This window comes from Vicugna pacos, chromosome 12, assembly GCF_048564905.1.
Source record: "Vicugna pacos chromosome 12, VicPac4, whole genome shotgun sequence".
NCBI lineage: Eukaryota > Metazoa > Chordata > Mammalia > Artiodactyla > Camelidae > Vicugna > Vicugna pacos.
The window spans coordinates 42,375,895-42,393,327 of NC_132998.1; the positions used below are offsets into that span (position 1 = coordinate 42,375,895).

General features: G+C 36.1%; 1 long non-coding RNA gene across 1 annotated transcript; it reads left to right on the forward strand.

The window, feature by feature from the left end:
- Window positions 1-2,148: 2,148 nt before the first annotated feature.
- LOC140700473 (uncharacterized) lies at window positions 2,149-14,219 on the forward strand. Its single transcript, XR_012078870.1, has 3 exons — window positions 2,149-2,208; window positions 7,945-8,007; window positions 13,313-14,219. It is a non-coding gene; the product is annotated as an uncharacterized lncRNA (long non-coding RNA).
- The last annotated feature ends 3,214 nt before the right edge of the window (window positions 14,220-17,433 follow it).

Consider the following 17,433-nt stretch of genomic DNA (forward strand, 5'->3'; position numbering starts at 1 on the left):
TTCTCTGATACCATAGTAAGTGTATCTAGCAAGACAGTTTTGATGGTGGCAGTGGAAGACATACACATTAGAAATAAGTTTGTATTTTATTCACTTTGTTTGTATTGTATTCACTTTATTTTAGCTCTATTCATGTTAATTTTACTCATTTTACTCAGTCAGCTGCCATGCATGATAGTGGAGATAGCTAAAACAAATTTTTCACAGAATTTTTCATCAATTTTTTTGAAATGTATAGATTTTATTCTCTTAAGGAGGTATCATACAGTAATGATGAGAAAAAAAGTAAGCGGAAGATCAAACCTTGTGCAGGGTTTGTATTTAAGGTTTGGCTAAAATTGGTTGTATTTTATTTGTTCGTTTCTCTTTTAATTTATCCAAGCTGGTGGGAGCCACTTAGTAAATAAGCTTGGTAAGCAAATTTCCTTGATATGATTTGAGAGGCACCAGAATGGATTTCTGTCATAAAAATCTCTCTCCACCAGCTTGGGATCACTACCACTGATCTTCACCATAAATTGTTATTTGCACCATCATTACCGCTAATAAATAGCAATTAAATCTGTTAATTTCAACATTAGAGACTTTTTTTTTTTTTAAATCAAAACACTATTAGCATTAGAGAGGCTGGGGAATCTGTCTTAATCCACGAGCGACAGGGAGAAGAAAAACACTACAGGGAGTTAGAATCACACAGAAATAAAGATTTTCACGGGGATATGAAATTAGAGAAACAGTGACTCTCGGAAAAATAAATCTAGAGGAATATGTACAGCATGAGAAGGATGTGAGTTTTTGCAGAAAACTTGACAAAAGAGGTTTGAATCGGTATTTCTTTTTAATTCCAAGGTAAGAGTGACCCCAGGTGACATCTAAGCTCTCACTGTGCTGTACTTTTTGTTCATATACTTACCGCTGTAATTTAAAATTTTTTTTGAATAATGCATCTTTGTTTAGAATTTGTCTCTTCCACCAAACTATAAATTCCACGAGGACAAGGGTCATTCCTCTTTTGTTCATTTTTATACCATACCGTCAAAACAATACCTTTCATGCAGTAAGTATTCAATAAATATTTGTTGGTGAATGAATGATCAAAGGATGATTATTCCAACTAGACTGCACAGATCTGAGCGATCGTATTTTACCATCTTTTCACCTCAGTCTCTCCAATGTCATACAAGTAGTATTAGGTTTTTAAAATGCTTATTCTTGATGACAGTAGCTACCATCTATTGAGAGGTTAGCATAGTTCAGACGACTAAGTGCTTCGTATGTTTGATCTAACTTAATATTCAAAACCACCCTTAGTTATAGAGGCTACTGTTCCCATTTTCCAAATTAGGTAAATGGAAGTACGGAGATACTAAGGAAATTACCCAAGGTCACACAATCTACAAATAGTAAGAGCTGTTAATAATGCGCCATAGCCAAGGACTACTATTAAGTGAAGTAACGTTTTTCTGAAATTTTGTAAGATATTTGGGACAAGAAATATCTTCCTTAAAAGCTGTGAAAGATGTTGAGGGGGGAACAAACCCAGCTTGAATGCAGAAAAATTATAGTGATCACCTGACCATTCTACTCACAAATTGATTAGAAAACATTGTATTCTCAAAAAATTTTAGTTTACCAGCATAGATAAACTCTGTATCTCAAAAGTTTCTACACGCTCTCTGTGATGTGAAATTATTATCGACCACTCAGAGCGGAGTACAAGCACAATCTGAGTGACACCTGACACTATAACCTTGTAATCTGATTAGAAGAGTAGTAGTTCTGAATTAATCCACTCTGAAAATACTGTAAAAAATTAGATTTTGTTTTCCGTCGGAGTTATGGCCTTTGGGCGCCACCCAGTGGAGAAATGCATATAGTCGGCCGAGCTTTAAAACGGTCATTTTCCTTAAAGTCCAAGACTCATTGTTGAAATGTGTAAGCTCAGAGCATCTGGATGAAATCTCATGAGGGGGGAACTCTGGCCTTTCATCATCTTCCGCAGCCGGGGGCAGTCAGTAGGACACTGAGTGGGCGCCTAGAGGAAACTCCTTGATACACTTCTGCGCGCAGCCACGTGGTTAGAATCCGCGGACTCCCCCTGTACCAGTTACAATGCGCGTGCGCGTGAGTAACAAGCAAGCGATCACCCTGGCTCTGGGTTTCATAGTCTCCCTTTGTATAGGGTGCTTTTCACACCTCATGCAAAAGGTAAGTTGGACAAGGGCTAATACTTTTCTCCCCATCACTACAGCTCAAGTGATGTCAGCGTTCCCAATTTAGCTCCTTATTTCCAATGCTTTAGGCCTCTGCCGTAAACATTAAGTCTATGAAAAAAATATATACATATTCAGTTATGTCGCAGCTCAGGCCAGGAGAACATTCTTCTTATTAAATAAACGGCCTTGAAAAGAAATTAGATTGCGGGTCATAAATTTCTGTTTTTAGAGGCGGTGGAGCAAACAGAAGAAGGGATAAAGGAATTATTTTTCTGAACTATGATGCGTATCTTTTCAAATGTCTTGGAAGAAGACAGCAGGAGGAGTCAGGCTATAGGATTGGTCTAGTCCTATCAGACTTGATTCCCTGCCTGTCAGCGCGTATCTAGTTACTCAGATTATTATAATGCTACACAAGGACTTTACTCCAAAAATCAGCTCAAAGCAGCATGCTCCAGTTCTGTCCTAATTGACACAAACAAGTAATTCAGAAAATACGTTTGAACAAGCAAGCAAATGTGCCCCCCCCAACCCCCAGCCCGCCTGCTGTCACTCCTGCTCTCAAAGTCACGGCTTAGGCAGCTTGAGGTTTCCGTGGTAAGGCCTCTGCCCATGCAGTACCTGTTACCATGATAAAAAAGCACTCCAGTCTTCCTTGTGGTCAGAAAAGTTCCCGGGCTGCATACTCAGTTCATTTTGGGAAAGAATTAAAAAAAAAAAATGGAGAAAACTCAGCTGTCTGATCAAGGCCATGGTTCTCTTTTGCATGATCTGCCATCTGCTGTTTAAAATGGGATGAGGGGACCTCAGAGTCCTCAGTCTGGAGTTAAACAGAGAAAAAGAAAAAAGAAGAAAAAAAAAAAACCCGTGAATTTAGTATTAAGCCAAAAAAAAAAAAGTGTTTCTGGCACAGAAACTGCTCTTTAATTTGTGAAACCTTTTTTTTTTTTTTTTTTTTACTGGGTTGGAAAAGAAATAGAGCAGTTATGGTTTTTTTGATGGAAGGATTTAGAGAGAGGGCTTACTTGATATTCTGAGTGGATTTACTTCAGCTTTTATTTGAAAAGAGAGAGAATATTTGTCATCTATTTAACTGGTCTTAGAGTATGAGAGCCATGCCACAAGCAGGCAAAAATGATTACATTCTAAGAATCATGACTAACTCGCTACCCAACCCCACCTCAACCTCAAGAATACCAAAGTGCCCAACACAAATTTAAATTTCCTGATGTCTGAAGAAGCATGTTAACCGTAGTGTCATCTTTATTTTTGCCTCATGTCTCTCCGTATTTCCTCGCACCCACCAAGGAAACTTATAGACGCTTTAAATTCTTAAAAATGTGTTTCGTATTTTCCTATCATTTACTTTTCTCATCTTGCTAAGAAATGATGAATCTAAATCATTTGACTTGGGATCATGATACGGAAGGCTATCCAGGAAGACTGATTCAAGACTGCAGATGTAGGGCAGGGAGTTAGGACACAGTACTTGTTATCATCTGCCTGAACCTCCGACGTTATCAGCCTGCAAGTGAAACTTAATCCTGAACATAAATTGCATTTCCTAAAAAAACATAATCTTGCCTTAAGACACCAACCGCCCTGATTACAGAGAATGTCTGTGTTTACACGTTGGGACAGAGCATGCTGACTATATTAGTGTCCTAGGAAACAAGCTGTGTGCCGCTCGCTCGCAGACCTGCTGCAAGCACTGAGGAGAGAAAGAAAAAGAAATTTTGAAATCAGACCCCCGATCTCGAACTCCTTTCAAATTCCTGAAGCACATTAGCTTTACTACTGCATGATGTGCACGGTAGTATTTCTTCTAATGAAATCTGACTAAAAGTTTAAATGAGTTTAATGCATGAAATGTATAAATAAAATGTGGCCTTGATTAAATTTGGACTTGATACATAACTTAAATGGATAGCACAAGAACAGCAGTGGTATCATGTGTCCAGACTATTTCGGGCTTTGCAAAAGTGGTTTGGATTTTTATCAGTTAGCGCAGAGTGCTTTCTATCAGGAGCACAATATATGCGCAGAGGTGGAATATGCGGTAGTACTGGGGGTGGGGGAACAGTGTAACTGAAAAGAGGGAAGGGTGAGAAAATAAAGCAAGATTTAAAAGGGGGTGGCAGGACGGAATTCTGAAGCACTGATTTGCAAAGAGCAGTTTACATAAGTAGAAGATTTGATTTGAAGCTTTTCCTGGATGTCTCTTACTTTCATGACTTTGGGAAAATATCTCAGTTTTGTAGAGCCTCAATTTTCGTCCTTGGTACAAGTGGTTCAGGATGCCTTGTATGTGCCTACTTCCTGATTTGTTGGAGCAGAAAGAGATCAACACAAGTCTCTGAATACAGTGCTTTGCAAATCGAAGGCACTAGCATTAAAACAGACTTTGTTAACTGCAGAAATTTTCTATCCACATCTTAGAGTTACCAAATACTCTTTCCAACTAGCATATAATATATGTAGCCATTGTACACAATGGTTGGGGTTAAAGTTACAAGTAAAGGATAAATGGGCTTTTAAAAGAAACTCTCAGTAAAACCTCAACAACTATACAGGCAACTTCGTACCGTAGTAGTAAAGTATTATGAGCTCTGAAGGCAGACACCCTCGGCTTGGCCTCGACCCTTCCCCTGCTACTTACTATAAATGACATGGTATACAATTGGGCAAGTCACCATAGCTTCATAAACCATTCTATAACTGCTGTAAAATGGAGAGAATAATGCCTGCTTAATGGTTTTGCTGTGACAAATAATATATGTGTAAAGGTTTTGACTTTAATGCCTGGTATTTAGTAAGAAGTATTTTTTAAAATTTCATCTTTTTTCATGTTGTATATACCACACAAATACCATAACACACATTTCAAGGAGATCACATCCATAAATAAGTGGAAATTACTCTGCTTCAAAAGAAGATCAAAGAATTATTCTTCATTAATAGTTCAAAAATGGAAGGCAAATATTGACATCTCCCATAATGAAAATACAGAAAAAAAAAAAAAGATTGTCAGCTGTTGAAACATAAAGATGGAGGAGGACAGAGTGACAGAAAGTTCTCTTAAACCTCCTCGGCAGGAAGGTTTGATGATTCTAGGCCAAACCTCAGCCAAACTCTGGGTTTTTTTTTTTTTTTTTTTTTTTTTTTTTTTAAATATTGCACAGTGCCACTCAGTTTCAGGCATTTAATAGAATGAAACCAGGTGAGTTTGAGCCAATTTTGCCTTTCATTTTTCAAATTTGTTTATTACTTTACTTAAACCACAACATTCTGAGATCTCACAAGAAAATCTGTTTCTGTGAAATTTTCAGCCTGATTTCCAAACCAGAAAAGAGGTTCAAATAAACTTGGGCCCATTTCAAAAAAGCGTCCGAGATTCTGGATGTTTATTTGAAGCAATCTGGACTCCTGACCTTTTGAGGTTCCCCCACCACCAATAAAGAGAGCCCACAATGAATTTACTGTGCAAGGATCTGGGGCCGCAGCATCTGAATGGATAAAAAATCCCATTGGTCTCAAGGAAAGTTGTTTCGGAACACACGCGGTGGAGTCAAGCCTTAAGCAGATAGAGTGATACCCTCCTTTTAGGAAAATGTACCAACCAATCAGTGTCCTCACTCAGAAAATCTGTAAATAGGTTATTTATTCAATATACTTTATGAGTTTAAAAAATATTCCTAGGTTGACACCATTAAGAGGGGCTCTTGTTGGAGTAGGCAAAGGGTTTAGTCTTTCCTGGAGCACTATAGAAAAATTCAGACCCAACTGCCTTTTACCATACAGAGCCGCCTTTAACATCCTTGTGGGGCTTTAGAAAGTATGCCAATCCTCCCCAAATTCCTGAACCTTTTCAAAAACTGAATCCTACCACTTTTGAAACGATGAACACTGAGAAATTGGATTTGAAACCACAGCATTAAATGCTTAAAATCCGATCCTTCTGTCAGGACCTGGGATAAATTAAACTGATGTACATTATTTTTAAAGAAAGGAAAAAAACATGGGAAGCGGATTTTGAAGCCTGGAGGCATAGAACAAAACAAGTTATGCAGGTGATACAAACCATCTTAGTTCATTCCTACAATGGCTTTCTACTTCCATATGGTGGCCCACGCTGGAAATAATTCTTAGGAAAACACGTTTGTATGTGATAAATAAAACATTATTTTAGAGGTTTCTGTTTTTATTTTCAGAGTATGCTACTTTTTTATTCAGTGCTCGGACTGCTGTTTAATTTTTTTTTTTTTTTACTTTGGTGTTTGAGTTTATTTTTACAAGGAATAGTAAGTAGAGAGTCCTAGAGAATGTATATAGATGATAAGGGTATAAGGTGGACAGCTATCAAGTGTTTCCATCAAATGAATTCAGTGCAGCTGGATGATGTATATTAGGGTTTAATCAAAGCTTTAGGAATTTAAACACAAAGTGGGTTGACTTTCACTTTAGCATATTTTAAACGTGTCCATTGTTTTACTAATATTGGTAGATTATACTCATTTCTGACTCCCAAATAATAGCGTTAGTCTAAAGATAAACACACTGTGAAGAGCACAAGCCTCTACCTCACTAATTGTGGTTGTTGTCAGTGGAAGGATTTGATTTTGTAATAGGAGTCAAACTGATTAAAAGCTTCCCAATTTAGAGAAATCTTTTAAAGAGGCATTTCCTGATAATGATTCAGGCGGTAATAAGGCCAGTTCAAACATCAGAAGAGACTGGGCTCTAGATACCATCATTCAAATATTTTAAAAATCTAACAATTTAAGCCTACTGCATGTATTTCTGTCAAAGAGCATGTCTTTTTCTTTGTCACAGATCGTCCTGATACAGAGTCTAAGCTTGTTTTCAAATCCTGGACATTTACCCAGCAGAATTAAGAAGACATGTATCAGTTGTCATTTTAGAAAAGATACTTGTCTACATATACACCAACATTCATACTCAAAGCAGCATAATTTGTCAATAAAATGAACACCATTTAAGTGCACTTCCAGATTTAGTGTGGGGGTTTTTGTTTTTAATGTTTTCACGAATTGTTATATTGTTTAATAAAATAATTGCATAACATGAATTGTCTATGCATTAAAGACTTAAAAATTAATAAGACATTGCAGAATAGAGACCCCTGAAAGCTACCGAATATTTTGGACAGGATATATATATACAAACTGGAGACATTAGCTAGCGATTTTTAAAAAACTGGATGAAATGGAATTCATGAAATATATAGATAATTTGAGATGATGAAATCTTCACAACTTAACTGAGTACTTTACTAACCTTTCACACAGACCTGTTTATATTTTCTCAGAAATACTCCTGGAACAAGACCCAAATATCCAAGGTGGGACAAACGATTGCTTACTGGCAGACTGAGAACCGGTTTAGAACTGAGGGGCTGCCACACCTATGTAACCTCTTGCTTCAGTTTGCATTCCAAACTGTTGCATTTGATTTCATGGCATCAAAAGTGAGCAGAAAACATACTCTCAAATCAGTTAACACAACATGCAACCCTTTTATACCTCTGATCTTAAACAGTGCCTGTGAACTGAAGCAAAAAGTAAGGCCGATTTCTGTGATGTTAACCTCTGTATGCAGTCACCAATTAGCCCTAGTCATTCAAGATACCATACCCTCAGTTTTATGATTTTGAGCATGAAGCACTAAACTGTTTTGTTTTGTTTTCCCCCCGCATTACTGCATTTAGATGGGCCTGAGATCCAGGGAGAAGCTAAGGAATGCAGCAAATCTGGAGGCTGTAAACACTAGGGTAAGACCAGATAGTTCCTAGGAGAGGATGCTTTCTGAGATTTTTTTTTCTTTCCATCAACTGAACTCTCCAGGCTCATACAGACTGAACCTCAGTTCAAAGGGCACTTTCCTTTAAGAAGAGGTTGAATTATCTGTACACCCCTCCTCTTCCACATAAGTGACAGACAGGGGTTTTTAATCAACATTTGTTATTGACTTTTTGCTAATTTATTTTTGTTTTTAATTTTTCAATATATTGGGCACATTGAACATTTTTAAAAAAATAAGCATGATAAACTACAAACCAATGGATTCTCAAAAAATTTTTTCACACATGTGCCATCAAAGTGGAATTTATATACTGTGAAACCCCTTGATAAGACCTGATTAATATCCACCTGTTATTGTCCACTGCCTGTCAGAGGTTAGTGGGCATTTGCAATATGATAGGATATGTTTCAATGTATTGTACATCTAAAATCATCTGAAAATCATCTAAAATAAAAAAAACCCCAAATTTCCATTATTTAAATAGCTTATGCTGAAGAATGGCGTACCAATGACTTTCTTACACATTTCTTCCCACAAAAATAATTCTCATAAATTTCTTTCTGTGGACTAATTTATACCATTTAGCCTTCATCTGAAAATTTTGCTCCACTGTATTTGTTGTTAAAAAAAAAAAAAGGCAGGTAAATCATCACCACTGAATGATGGTCTAACACCCAGAAATCTATCCCACCAATTCACAAAGGGCTGCTCCATCCTACAGGAACGCTACACACGGTGCGTGTTGTTGACTGTTAGCTGAGGGAAGAACTATTTTTGTACTGTTATAACTTTTATTCAAAGAGACTCAGAGTACTTTTCAAATTAAGCACTACCATTACATTGAAATGGAGCCACCCTGGAGAGAGTGTGCGGGCTGTCAATCAGTGCACGGCCACTACACAGCTGACGGGGAAACAGCATACTTTTGGCAACTATGGTAAAACCCTTACATACCAAAAATACAGTGGTATCTTTGATCTCTTAGAACGAAGGCAAGGCTTGTTGGCTTTTTCCTCAGGGATTCATCCAAAAATCTCCAAGACCAAATCCATTACTCATATAAAACCTTTGCTGGAGTTGACCACATGATATAGAAAAGAGACCTTTTCAGAAACATTCAATAGGGAATTTTCTTCTCTTGCTAAAATTTGAAAAATTCTGGGGAGATTTTTTTTTTTAACTGGAATATAACCCTCACCAAAATGTATATTCACCTGATTTCCCAAACACTACCTTCCAGTTGAAACTGCTTTGTTATTTTGTTAATAACCCTTATTTAATTGTTTTATATATTTTCTGTTCGGGGTGTATGGTGTGTTTCTAAGGAGTTAGGAATTTCTAAGAAGTTAAGAATGTACATTTAGACTCCAGGTGTTAATTTGTCAATTCTTTACTGAGAGTTAAATAAAAGGATTAAGGTCTTTCTAACTATGATTTTTCACATATGACTTTAATTCTTCTTTTAATTCCCTGTCTCTAATAGGAAATACAGTAATTCATTCAGTTGTAATTCTCTCAATTGTTGTAATAAAGGTCTTAGACAAAATGGACACTGGAAAATTATTATATGCACTTGAAATACCTCATGTGCCTGGCCTTTGTTCAGCTTGACTTTGGATCTCAAAGATGGGATGAAGGTGAAATAAAATTTCTAGAGCACATACTGTGTGCCTGGAACTCTACCAGAAACTTCACTTTTTCATCCCATTTAATCACCGCAACAATCCCGTGGATGTAATGACAGACTAGGATTGTTCCCAATTATTCAGTGCCCTTCTCTGTGAGACAGTGATACTTTCCTGCCCCACTCATGGGAAGCTTGGGTATGTGACTCCCTCTGGGCCATTTAAAGGTCAGTGAGGGTGAGTGATGCAGAAACCATCCACACAGATCCTTTTAGAGCCATCCCGTGATTCCTGCATCTCTTTTCTCTCCGCCATGAGACAAACACATACCAGAAGGGGTGGATCCTTCTGCCAGAAGGAAGAAAACAGGGAGCAGACCTGAAAAGAATCTACAATCCAAGCAAGAAATGGACCTTTGTTGTTATGAGCCATTAAGACTTTGGCAATGTTTGTTACCACAGTATAACTTATCAGAATGCACGTAGGTCTCTTGAACCCTCATTTTGCAGAGGGAATGTGTTAAGGATCAGTGGAATCCAGCACACTGGCCAGGGCAACACAGATAGGAAACAAAACAGCAAGGAAATGAATTCACAGTTCTCTGACTCTGTATCCCGTGTTCTACCGTACAGTATTGTAGGAGGTCTACATGCATGCCCACTCATTATCCAGGTGATTCCTAATTCAATTAGATAACCAAACAGAATTATCTGTTATCAAACTGAATCATATAAATCTTCCTGGGTAGGGGCCCTTGCCAATGCTAGACCGCCATTTTGAGAAACTCCTTTGTTCTCTTTTATCTGCTTTTCTATTCTTTGTCATTTATCATCTGCCTATATTTCTTCCAAGATTCATATACATATTTTCCAATACTTTCAGCATTCAAATCTCAACTCTTAACTGGTTTAATCCCTAGCCAGCCACATATTACCTCTCTTGCCTTGGATAAGTCACATAATCTCTATGAGCGGTGATTCTTGATGTATATCATGGGATAACACTACCTTTTCACAGGCTTTCTGTGAGAATAATCTGTGAAAAATGTAGTCATAGTGCACATGACAAACATTTAAATCTTGTTTCTAGTAACCTCTCTCTCCTTCCAGTGAGGCGATATCTGTCTAGAACATATGGCAAAGAGTCATCCAAAGCTGGAGACATCAAATGTTCAAGTAACGTTTTTGAAATGAACCTAGCGAATAAAATAATTTGCTTGACCTTAATTTTCCTCAGTTTATACCTTTTAATTTCTAGTGATTTCCAAAGAGAGAAACTTGTTTTATTTTGTTTTGTTTTTCTAATGGGCTTTCTAGATTGTTTTACAACAGAAGTTAAGTTTGGCAATACTTTTTGTTTGTTTTTATTAAATCAGAACTATCGGATCCTCTATATTAGATTCATTGGGCATTATTATGTCCTTATTGCAACACATCCTGGAGCACAAGAAGCAAAATACTACAAAGTTTTTAGCTACAGCCTTCTTTTAATCTAATTATCACATGTAATGAAATGCCATTTATCTTTACATTGAATTTTGGATTAGTCATTATGTCTTGGATCATGTCAATAAACTTCTAATTTTATGAAAACCATAAAAAGAAAGGGTGGTAGATAATTCAAGTTCAAAACCTGGATTGAAATTAGGATTTGAAACCAGGATTCCATCAATTACTAGAACAACCTTGAGGCCCAATTTCCTTTCTGTTACATAGATAAAATAATCTATCTTTATTATACACACATACTTTTGAGTATCAAAGGAAAAAGTAGGAATTCAAATTGTTAGAGTGAAATTAAAGTACTGGGAATTTTTCCTGTTGCACCTAAGATAATTAAAAACAGCCTCCCCCCACCGCCCCCAATACCCTATGTCATCTCAGCAGTTCAGCAAACTTCAGTCTTTTAAAAGTGTACTATATGTGCAAATAATAATGAAAATATATTTACATCTATTTATATATGCCTAAAGGATACGTGTTTTTAATTTGCAAAAAAAGTGAATTGTTTTCTGCATTTACTTATGTGATTAATAAATTGATACAGGAATTACTTAATGATTTCAACTTACATGGAAAGATAAGAAAAGCTTTTTATGAATTAAGGGTATTTTAAAATATAATTGAGTAAAGGCAATCGCATATTACAACCCTCAGTCGCAAATATCACAATAAGAATAGCTGTTCTAACCCTTTAACTTGTAGGTCAATTTTTACCTTTTCACTCTAAGATGCACATCTTATGTTCAATTTCCTTTTCCACCCTCTGTCGAATTTAGTGTCCAGGTTATTTTCATTTCTGTAACTCATCACTATTCATCAGAAATTATTAGTGTTAGTATTTTCTGCTCAAACAAATGTGAAACAAATTTAAAACCAAAGGAACTGATCTTGAAGTAATCCTAGAAGAAAACATGGTTTTCAAATTCTCCACAGCCTACACAATAAATTAGGCTGAGGACAGAGAGACTTTTTACAGAGAAACTCCACAACATATGTAGAAAATGTCTATTTTCGCCTGGGTGCTCATGTTTCTAGGTTGTTTTCCTCGAAAGTTAATAAAATACTTGATTTGATCTGAGCACTTTGAACAAATGGCAAATAACTGGGTACCAAATGCCTACTTGTCACTTCTTCCTGTATCACCAGATACTGTTAGCTCATTTCTGCATTATCTTTTTCACAGATTTGTAATAATGCATAATCAACATCTCTTCAGTGGTTGTTTTTCTTAACAATTTAACTTAAGTGGCTTCAAGTATAAAGTCGCCAGCAAAAAACCAAAATGTACTTTTGTTAGTGTTTGTTAGCGTTTACCAGGTTGGAATTCACCCTTTAAGTGTCACAGGACCTTGCCTCTGTGGTTGTTCAAAATAAAAGCCACAGAGTTCACAGTCCTGACTCACCCTGCTATCTGTCCATGGTCTTTGAAAGATGGCATATTTTCAAATATCCCAGACTGGCTCAAAATGCTGTCACATGTCACATCGGATTACCTTCGCCAGCTTGTGTTATATTACATCAAGGATGTGACTAACATCAACCACATGTAATGCAGCAGAGCAGTGCTGTCCGCCAGATAAATTTCAAAATGGCATGGTTTTTAGAAGCCAGGATTTAGACATTTCTGGTCATTAAGGGAAAAAAAAATCTTTAAATTATTTTAAAAGAGATTTCAATTTTTTTCATTCTCACTTTCAAAGGAGTTTGCAGTTATAGGCAAATTACAACTTGCTGAATGAGCATTTCAAATCAAAGTTAAGCAGCAAAGAAACTCTAAGGTTTATATCAAGAGCATTCTGTAGTACAAATAATCAAGTGAAAGTTAACTGCAAGTACTTTAGGAAAGTCAAGTACTTGTGTATTCAACTGAATATGTGTAAATGAAAAAAATGACTTTAATGAAAAAAAGGACAAATGTTGTACAAGTTAAATGTACTTCAGGCTCCACTAGTTTCATTTTTTTAAATGATTGTATATTTGCATGTTTTTTAAGGAATGAAAGGGATAGTTACTCACAAAATAATCAGAACAATAACACAAGTATTTCTAACATGCATAATCTAAATTTATGCAAATCAGTTAATAAAAACTATATATTGAAAATACTGTCAATAGAACCATGTAACTAATGAATGTTACTCTTCAGGTTTCAACAGAGTCCTAATATTCAACCAACCTTCAAGGATACTGAGACACTGTGGAGTCATCAGAGTTCATTGTCAATAACGGGACCAAAAATTCAAATGAGAAAGATTCCGGTCAGATCAACGCCTGTGTAAATACTGGAAGTACAGTCTAACCCTGCCTTTTCTAAAAATGGGATCAGCAAGAACATTGTCTCTCAGGCTGCGGATTCTCTCAACATTCCACAATGCACAGTACGCCCTGCACAAGGAATTCCTGGCCTAAAATGCCAACAGTGCCAAGGTCAAGAAACTGATTTAAGGTTCATTGATACCACCTATATGACTATGCATTAGTATTTTTACTATAAATAGCTCCTTTGAATCTTGGATCTGTACATCCAAATGTCTTTATGACCTCAGCACCTGCATGTCCTCAAGCTCGATTTGTCACGAACGAATCTTAAGTTCTCTCCTATGGTCCTCAACCCCAGTCATAAGTGGCATTACTACCCACGACCTGGGGTCACAAGCCAGACACCAAAGTCACCTTCATGTCTCTCTCATCCACATGCCCAAACCATTACTGAGTTTTACCATTTCTACAGTCTTACTGTCCTCAAATATATCAATTTCTCTCTACTCTAGTGCCAAAAAACCTTGTGTGAGCTATCGGCATTTCTTAAGCTTTAATAGCCTACTAAGTGGACTCACCACATCCACTCTAAGACTTTTCCAGTCCCTTCACCAAAATTCATCTAAAGCGATGTTTTGAAAGCTCAGATCTCATCATGTATTCCTACTTTCTAACTTGGGCAGATTTCCAATAAACAGATGAAGGTTCTTTCTGTTCTGCTCCCTGCTGCTACCTCAGCGTCATTCCAAGCCACCCCACACCCTCATTCTCAGCAGAGCAGCCTTCACTGCACCCTTCCCTCACCATCCCTTTTATCCAATGTCTTCTTCATTCTCAAGTCCAGCTTTTTGGAGCATATCTTCATGTATTTTTCTGAACAAAGACAGATACTCTACTTTCCATGTAACTACACATATAAACATGACTTATACATAAGTCCAGTGATCAGATTCTTGACCACAACATTTTTTTTTCTCTTATATTTTTCCCCCTCTGGCATTTAGTGCTACAGAGAGGTCTGAGGTCAGTACTTTTTTTTTTTTGTAGGTTAACTTTTATTTTTTCCTGTTTCTTTGGTTTAAGAATTAAGTGTAATTAAAAATACTTTTACAATATATGTCTCATTGTAGGTCTTTTCTAATACTAAAAATGATGATAATAATGAGTATTATTATTAATTAAGCCCTTAATATGAGCTAAGGGCTTTACATATAGCATTTAACCTTCACAATTACCATGTGAGCTGATTACTATTATAACCCCCATTTTACAAATAGGAACATTGAACAATAGAAAGTTGGGTAATATTCCCAAGGTTGTACAAATTGAGCTTAGACAAGACCATATGACTGGCTCTTACTAAAAGAATGATGCTAAAAGTGATTTGTCAGTCTGGGGACAAGACCAAAAAGGTCTTTGTTTTCTCCACCCTTTCTTTCACCAACTCATCAACTAGAAGTTGATACCTGGGTGACTCTGGAAGGCACTGTCAAATATGACAGAGCCTCCGTCAACCTGGGTCCTTGACTGTCCTGAATGGAACAGACACCCTCCTCAATCTCAGTCGGAAATACCCACATTGGATTGTTAGGCCAGTGAAATATAAATTATGCTAAGCTACTAAAATTTTGTGGTTTGTTTTTGTGTTTCTTTCTTAACATTTACTAATGCACTCAAAGATTAAAAGCTACACATTTAAACTCTTCTAAATAATGTATTCAGGGAATGTTATTTTAGTGTATGTTAAAAGAAAATACAGTTTATTTCATGTACAAAATTAATTCTGATGTATTGACATTGGTAAGACATCTGTTCTAAATGGTTTTCCTAGTGATAGTATGGATATAGCGATACAAAGTCTCAACTATAAAAATTACAAGTGCAAAATGAATAAGTATATTCATAGCTAATTATGTGAAAGTCAAAATTTTATTGAGAGGTTGATTGGATAAAATATTTCTATATACAGTGCACCCTTTGCAATATTTAAAAGTATACTATTTTTTAATGAAAACTTTAGAATGCTTAAATCCTCTAACCTCAATTTCAGTTTTGGTGACCTATTCTAAACAAATTATGCTAATCACATTAAAAAGTTATGCACAAAAATATTTCAGTTGTATGACTGGTTCATGTGAACATTGGAAAGAAACCACGTGTCTAGAGAAAGGCATATATTAGAAAAATTATGGCACATTTTTTGTTTAAGCATTATTCAGAAATTTTATTTATTGCTCAGTAGAATAATATAATACAAAGATAACAAACTTACAGGACAATGAAAATGTGTGCAAAAGTGGAGGCTTGGTAAAATCATGTGGTATCTATGTATTAGATTGTGTCAAGATATCTTTACCTACCTATTTATCTATCTCTATATATCTGATGTATATATTTACATTTATATCTATAACCCAAGATTTACCCTCACAGCTTTTCCTTTTATTTCCCTTTTATTATATTTTCTAAAATATTTATAATTATCTGTATCATTATTTGAAAGGATAGATATGTGAAACAGTTGTAAGAATCCTATCACCGGTTTTATTTTAAGGATAGTGTTGAGGATCTATTTTTATTACATCATAAAGTGCCCTCTTTTCTAGGACTCACACACACACACACACAAATCTCCAATTCCAGGCACAGCTGAAATGCTCCAAGGCGAGAATTTAATTTTCATCTGAGACTATGATATCAAGTAACTGATGGTCTCCACTTTGGCAACTAAGAAGCTGAGAACCAAAATTGAGGCTTGCTTCTGGCTTCTGTGTGCAGATTTTGTGGCACTTGGTTTATGGTCTAACTTCCACCTGGCACTTTCTCACTTTTAATCTTTGTTTTACTTTCTCCCATTTTGGTTGCCTATTTTCACTTAATCTTTGTTTTACTTTCTCCCATTTTGGTTGCCTATTTTCACTTAATTTTGCATCTTAGTAGTACCTAAAGCCCACTGCACTTATCGCATGCCAGGACTGTTTTGAGTAGGTAAGATCTGAACTGAATCTTCCTAATTGCCCAAAGAGAGGTATGCAATTACGGTGGTATCTACATTGCCCAAATAAGAAAACTATGGCAGGGAAGAACAAAGTCATTTGACCAAGTTCACACAAGCTAATAAGCAAGACCGCAAATCTAGGCAGACTAGCTTCGGATTTAAATCTCGCAACCTCTATGCTTGTCTTAGTAAGTCACCTTAAATCCTTTTTGAAGCCAACTGAAATGCAAACAAATAGTCAAATATATAGATTTTGGAATGGAGAAAATTATTTTTTTAGAAACTAGAAAACCGCCACATCTTAAAATGAGAATCCATAGCAAAGGAAACCATCAACGAAAGGAAAAGGCAACCTACCAAATGGGAGAAAATATTTGCAAATCATATTTCTAAAAAAAGAAGCTAATATCTAAAACATATAAAGCAGGCATATAACTCAATAGCAAAAAAAAAAATGCAATTAAAAATGGACAGAGGATCTGAATAGACAATTTTTCCAAAAAGACATACAAATGGCATACAGGTACATGAAAAGGTGCTCAACATCATTAATCATCAGGAAAATGAGGCATCACCATACATTTGTTGGAATGGCTTTTATCCAAAAGACAAGAAATAGCAAGCAATGAAGACCCTGAAGAAAAGGGAAATCATGTGCACTGTTGGTGGGAATTTAAATTGGCGCAGCTACTATGGAAAACAGTATGAAAAGTTCCTCAAAACTTTAAAGTAGAACTACCGTATGATCCAGCAATTCCACTGGGAGTATTTATCCAAAAAAAAAAAAAAAGCAAGTGAAAAACCACATTCACCCTTGTATTCATCGCAACATTATTTACAATAGCCAATACGTGGAAACAACCTAACTGTCCACCAACAGATGAATAGATAAAGAAGATATGATGCTTATATATAATGGAGTATTATTCAACCATAAACAAGAGTGAAATCTGGCCATTTGTGACATATATGGACCTTGAGGGCATTATGCTAAGTGTAAATAAGTCAGA